The sequence below is a fragment of the Marmota flaviventris genome, chromosome 9 (genome assembly GCF_047511675.1).
Source record: "Marmota flaviventris isolate mMarFla1 chromosome 9, mMarFla1.hap1, whole genome shotgun sequence".
Classification (NCBI taxonomy): Eukaryota; Metazoa; Chordata; class Mammalia; order Rodentia; family Sciuridae; genus Marmota; species Marmota flaviventris.
Genome location: NC_092506.1, coordinates 80,293,089 through 80,300,449, shown reverse-complemented (window position 1 = coordinate 80,300,449; position 7,361 = coordinate 80,293,089).

Genomic DNA, 7,361 nt, shown 5'->3' with positions numbered 1-7,361 from the left:
TTAGACAACCACAGTGTTTCACTGAGCCTAAACCTGTCCACATAACAGTAACTTTATTCAATGAACTTTCTTGAAAGCTATGCAAAGCTCTTAACATTGCACATTGCAACTCATATGTAACTGAAGAATAAGCTGCATAATGTTGCCAAGTCTGCAACCTGCCTAGTAATACAATGAACAATATGTGCTAATGATGCCAATGACCTAAAGTAACCTATTGATATAAATAAAGCTAGAAGCTCAGGCGAGTAGTTTCTTCTGCTTTGTCTCTGCACCTTGCTTCTGTCTCCATTTGCTTTCCTTATACCCAACTGGCTCTCAAATATTGCATTTATGTATTTATTTATGATTTTGAGCCGGGGGGGGGGTACCAGGGATTGAACTCATGGACACTTGATCACTGAGCCACATCCCCAGCCCTATTTCATATTTTATTTAGAGACAGAGTCTCACTGAGTTATTTAGCACCTAGCTTTTGCTGAGGCTGGCTTTGAACTTCCTGCCTCAGCCTCCCAAGCCACTGGAATTACAGGCATGGGCCACTGTGCCTGGCTATGATTATTTTTTTATTAGCATCTGATATTTATACATAGTGAGATTTGTTGTGACATATCTGTACATGCACATAGCAGAATTTGGTGAATTTCATTCCTTAGTACCTCCCTTTTCTTTCCCTTCTCCTCATCCCTGTTTCCCTTCTACTTTACTGGTCTCCCTTTTAATTTCATGAGAATCTCCCTGCTTTTATTCCCCTCTAGCTTCCACATATGACCCTTGGATTTCTGAATTGGCTTATTTTGCTTAACATAATGCTCTCAAGTTTCATCCATTTTCCTTTAAATAATGTAACTTTGTTCTCCTTTATGGCTGGGTAAAACTCTATTGTGTGTGTGTATATATATATATATATATATATATATATATATATATACCACATTTTCTTTGTCCTTTCATCTGTTGATGGACATCTAGGATGGTTCCATAACTTGACTATTGTGAATTGATCTCCTATAGACATTGTTATGCAGGAATAGTAAGTACATTGACTTTAATTCTTCAGGATAAATACCAGGGAGTAGTATAATAGGGTCATATTGTGGTTCCATTCCTAGTCTTTTGAGGAACCTCTATACTGATTTCCTTATGATTGTACTGAATTACAATCTCACCAACAGTGTAAGAGTGTTCCTTTTTCCTCACATCCTCACCAGAATGAAAATATTACATTATAAAAATGGTATTCTAGACATTCTTTATCAGGTAGAGCTCAGGTAAAAAGAAAGAAATGGAAAAAACAAATTTGGTATCCACATATTTTTGTGAGTCTGAGGTATGGAAACATTTTAAAAACAATAAAGAGAGAAATTGCCTAAACACTGGAACTAATAATGCTATTCAGAATTTTCTATTCAACTCTGTTTTCAAAATTAATTAATAAATTGCATCTTGATGAGCACAGCTGATAGTAAAAATCATTTTTTTCTAATGGTATATTATTCAGATTGCTGTAACAAACCACCCCTAAAATCTTAGTGATTTAACATAATAAAAGTTTATTTCTTGTTCATGTCACAATGAACATTGTACATTGGGCCAACTCTCCTCCACATGGGGATACAGACATATGGCTCTTGTATTTGTGTTACTATTATGCTAAACACATGGCCCTAGAGTTGCAACTAAAGGGGAAGAAAAAGTCCAGATGATCTTCCATGGGCTGCTGAAGCCAGGCCTGGTTAAGGAGTCCGTCACTTATACTAACATCTGACTGCCAAACATGCAGTCATAGGACCTATGTTGCTAAGTCCAAGAGGAGCTGGAAAACAGTCTACATATGCCCAGAAAGAGGAAATGGGATTGGTAAACATCCAGCAGGTCTCATCTGGAGACAGCAATACATACCATTTTATATCAAAATACAATTTTATGCTGTTGATGGACATCTAAAAAAGTATGTGAATTTTTAAAATAAAGCATGATACTTCAAAGAAATTTTGAGTTGAAGGATTCTAATTTGGATTATACTATAGATTTCTAAGGAAAACATGTCTACACTGCTGTCCTAAGAGGTGTCTTTGCCAAACTACTATTTGTACTTTCAGCCTCCAAAACTATGAGCTAGCAGGAACAGGCTCAGACTGAACTGTCCTCACACCTTCATCTTCATCTCAGTGACCAACATCTGAGAGCCAAAGCCAGGTACCCAATCTGTACAAGAAGAAAACAAAGTTTCTTCTTGTACCTCCCTTCCCATCATTCCCTGTTTAATGGAGACAAGTGACTCAGGTGAAAGATGGAATTCTGATCTGTTTAGTATGGAATCCAGCCTCAGCCTGGGAACCTCAAGGAGGCAGTGGTTGAGGACTACTTTATAACAAAAAAGGTGAAAGGAATCCCATCTGTTCATCTTTTAGCATTCAAAAGAGAGAGTAGAAACATTAGCTATGGAGATGAATATGGAGGATGTTTCAAATGTTTTTTGCTTCTTAAATTTGTGTATTTTCTCTTCTTTGACCCTTACTTGTCAGAATTAAGCAAGCTTCATACAAGGAATGCAGGCACTGAAATAAATTTACATTTTCCTTCCAAGCACAGCAAGGTGTCAATAAACATTTGAAGAATTGAGGAATAGATGTAAGGAAAAAAACTGAGTATAGCACTCTATCATTTTCCATTAAAAAGATAAAATCAGCAATTAAATTTTCTATTTAATTTAATCTCCACACTTATTAAAGGAGATTGTTTTTGAACTGCAATAGCATTAAATGTGTAATTGTGATGTGGCTGGAAATAAATATTTTCAAGTTTCACATTTTTCAGTAAAAAGCATAGTTAAATGCAATATTAAAATAAAGACCTCTGGTGATAATAGGTGAAATTTAAGCAAGCTGCTATGGTGGGTATGATTTAAGTGTCTCCCAAAGATTCATCTGTTGGGAGCTTGTTCTTCAGTTTGGTGGTGTAGAGGTTGTGTAGATCCTTTAAGAGGTACAGCCTATTAGGAGGTCTAGTGTAGATAATAAACACTGAAAACAAGCATTTGCCCCCTTTGCACAGGGCTCTTTACAGGCAGAGTCTTGTTTAAGTATCATAACCACATGAAACAGGCATTATTATTACCCCAATTTCCAGAAGATGAAACAGAGACTTAGTAAGGCTTAAACATGCAGAAGAGACATAGCTAGTAAAGGTGAAGGCAGGGGGACACCCAGTGTTGTCTGACCAACACTAACCCCAGCCCTCTACCAGTACATTACTATTACACTCAATTGCCTCTCTGTGCAGAGAGATGATATTGAAAAGTTAAAGATCAAAGTAATTATCATCCTATGGCATTATTTAATTTTAATGCTAATAGCTCTTGGCATTTTTTAAAAGTCAGATAATGAAGTAGTAACTTCTTGGGTGATTATGTGAAAGTTTCCAGAATGTTCTGCTCTCCTTAAAAATGTCAGGAGACAAAGAGTGGAGACAACTCACATTGAAGCAGATCAGATGTAAAGAAAGAACTTCCCAAGAGTGTAATAAGTATGGAAATGCTTTCCTGAGAGATGGAGTATGTTAAGATGTCTGCAAAAGGTTTAAAGGGTTCAGCCCAGAGCAAGAAGAATTGATTAAATTACTTCTGAGAGTCTTCAAGGGTTTTCAGTATTATGAAAATTCCAAACCAAAATTCAGATATTTGAAAGCAAATATCTAAAATATCTTTGGTTATAATAAGGAAAGATCAAATGATACCAAATCCCTCTGAATGTGAGAATAATTTGGATTTTGATAACATTTTATTGCTAATTAAGGCCTTCAAAGACAACAAAAAGTCACATTCCAATATAATTTCAATGTTAATTCAATATAATTACAATTTTGATGCATGTGTATATATGTATGCATATGCATGCACACATATATAATACATATATGTATTTGTATATATGTGGACACATGACATTAAAGTCCTTCTAAAACATACATGTTATTAAAATGAAAACTTGTAGAATGAATTTAGTGATTAGTTGCGTGTTCAGAGTTATAAAAGTAAATCAAATGATATTGCATTTTTATAAATACAAAAAACTTAAAGTAAGACCATAAACAACATAATATAGTGTTTCAAGTTTGGATACAATGACCAGTTCAGTTCCAGTTTATAGACCCCGAGGGGCCATCTACTCAAGTGTTAATCATGATGCTAAGCACTGGAATTGCATCTCAGGATGGAAGGTTGAGTGCACAATCAGCTCTTCTCTTTCCCGAGACCCTTCAAAGGAGCAGTACCTATGCCAAATGGAATAAATACATGATAGCAAAGAGAACTGCAGGATACTCACCAGTAAATAGAAGCTTCATGAAATTCTATAGGCCATTGAATAAATAAATGTAAATATATATAAATATATAAAACAGAGTAGAAGGAAAGTTCACTCTAGAAAATGAACATCCAGGGTCTGCTGTGCAAATGGAAGCCCATTCTCTCAGCAGAACCCGGGAAGCATCCAGCCCTGCACCTTCAGATACCAGAAATGGAAGTGAGAGAAATAGAACTGAGACAGGGAAAGTAATCATAAGTCTATTTTGGAAAAGCTATTCCAGATCGCTTAATCCCCAATTCTGAAAACCAATTCTTCACAAAGTTTTCCAAAAAATAGAACATGCCTAAACTTAGTTGTGATGCCAGATACCAAGAAGCTACCAAAAGCAGATAAAGAAAACTGTAGACAAAAATCCCTTATGAATATAGTTACAAAAATACTAGAAACCTGAATCCTATAGCATATAAAAAGGAATATACAACATGGTTAAGTGGAGATTTATTCCAGAAATGTAAGTTGGTTTTAACATCTCAAAATCAATATAATACAACATACTAATAGAATAAAACAAAAACCAAGATTATCTCAATAGATGCAGAACATATACTTGCTAAAATTAAACACCTTTTCATATTAAAAACTCTAAACAAACTAGGAAAGAATGCAAAATTCCTAAATGTGACAAAGGGCATCTGTAAAAAACCTACAGTTAAAACATGCTTCATGGGTAAAGACCCATTTACCCATAAATGGGTCTTTCCCCTTAAGATCAAAGACAAGAAGAGGATGTCCATTCTCACTACCTCTATTTTAGACTGTACTAAAAGTCGTAGTCAGGGGAATTAGTAAGTGCTGCAGACTGCATGCTAGTTTGTGCTGCCCCCAACCCCCATTTCTATGTTAAAACCTAAGTTCCTAATGAGACAGTACTTGGAGGTGGAGCTTCTGAAAGGTACTTAGGTCTCCAGGTAGAGCCCTCATGAATGTACTGGTGCCCTGATGGGGCATGAAGAAGCCAGAGCTCTCTCCTTCCCTCGTGGAACAGAAGGTAGCGAGCTCTCATAATTAAGATCTGTGCTGAAAACTTCTGCCTGCTTAAGGCCAAAGGGGAGGGAGCTGGTGTGCAGTGCTGAGGATCCTCCTCCTCCTTATCAATCCTTATATGGATGCATGAAGGTAGGAGACTGGAAAAGACCTCTCTGCCCTGGGTAGGCTCCCACAGCACCAGCCAGATCAGCAGAACTGGCCCTGCAGGACAGGGAGGAGTCAGGGTGCCTTGGACACCCTGCTCAGGGGGGTTCTGACCTCAGCAGAAGGGAGTCTTCCAAGGAGGTGAAGCTTCCCTGAGAGATGGAGTATGTTAAGATGTCTGCATCTTGTCCCTCTTGCCCATCCTGGGGCCATCATGTCATCCTTTAGTTGGTGCTTTGCTTTTGTTTTTTGGGTTTCAGCCTCTTTCTTTTCATTCTTTGCTTAGACTGCTTAAAAGCCCAATTATCAAGTGAACAACTTCTTGGAAAAACAAGAAGAGGTCCTCCCCTACCCTCTTTCTACCAAATCTTCACTCTCCTCAGTTTCCACTCCAATGGCCCTGGGACAAGCAGTTGGAATTGAAGTCTGTTTTATGTGAGCAGGGTCCTGTGCTCTTGAAGTTCTCAGGGAGGCTCGTCCCCATACACATGTTCCCTGGAACTTTCCTTGAAGAGTTTCACAAAGGCCTCTTAGAGTCTTGGGCCACAGACTCGTATGAGCTAGAAGGGTTTGGAAAGATCTGGTTCTGGGGCCTCCCAAATAGACCTGTCTCTAGCCTCTCCTGTCTACTTCTTGCCCCATTTCCTTTCCCCCTCACACCCTCTGTCCAATGTGTATTAGATTCCGATTGGGTCCTCTTTCAACACCAAGCCCATCCCTTGTCATAAGCCTGTCTGCATTTATCCCACCTCCACGGAGCCGACCCACTGTTGCTAAAGTATTTAAACACTTGTATGATAAAATCTATCATATCTACCAGAGACTGTATGTGGTTTAAAGAAGAGTAATAAAATGAGTGTCCACGCTACTTCCCCACTTACCAGTGAGTTTACCACACTTGAGAAACACCTGTATTCTCACACAAATTGTATTCTTCTGCCTCTCCTCAGGGGTAACCCAAATTTTAAATTTTGTTTTAATCATTTTCCTTGCTTTTCACTTTTAAAAAATATGCCTCTAAGTAATAAGTCCATCGGAACTGTTTGTTTTGGACTCATTAATCCTTCTCAGACTTGCTTCCTTTTTCAATATGATGTGTTTGAATCCATCCATATTAATGTACCTTAAAGCTTTAATCAGATTATGTTAATTCTGTTCATGAGCCCGTAATATCTCCCTGATATACATTCAATCCGATCTCCCCTTTGTCCCAGGAGGCCCTTCATGATTAGTCCTCGCTTCTCTTCTCCCACGGCTTGTGCTCTCTCCTAGGTTGTTCTGCTACCAGGCATTAACCTTCTTGATTCTCAGACATGCCACAAAGACCTCCTGCCCCAAGTATTTGCACTGGCTGCTCCCTTTGCCTGGAATTCCTTCCCTACCTTCATATGACTTGTTCCCTTACTGCATTTGGATCTATTCTCAAATGTAACATGTCAGAGAGACCTAATTTAATTTACCCTAGTTAAATACTTCCTGCTACTCCCTCTTTGTATTGATTTATTTTTACTCACAATAAATCACTATTTGTCCTTACACTAAATATTATTTTGTTTATGATTGGTCTTTCTCAGTAAAAAGTATGAGGACGCTTGGTGCCTTTTCTTAGTCATTTGTCTATGAGGTCTTGGCATATATTAGGCATTCAATAATCTTTTTGTATTAATAAGTGAATGAGTGAATGAATGGGACTACAAAATCTCTATCATCCTCCCCTTCAAACTGTCAAAGAAAACATGTAAATATAAACATTATGTTTGCTTTATAAATACAGTTTTACAAGACATATGCCCATCCACCACAGCCCAACCAGTATAGTTCTGCAGGTTGTACACTGCACAATGTTAGGGGACACTGTGG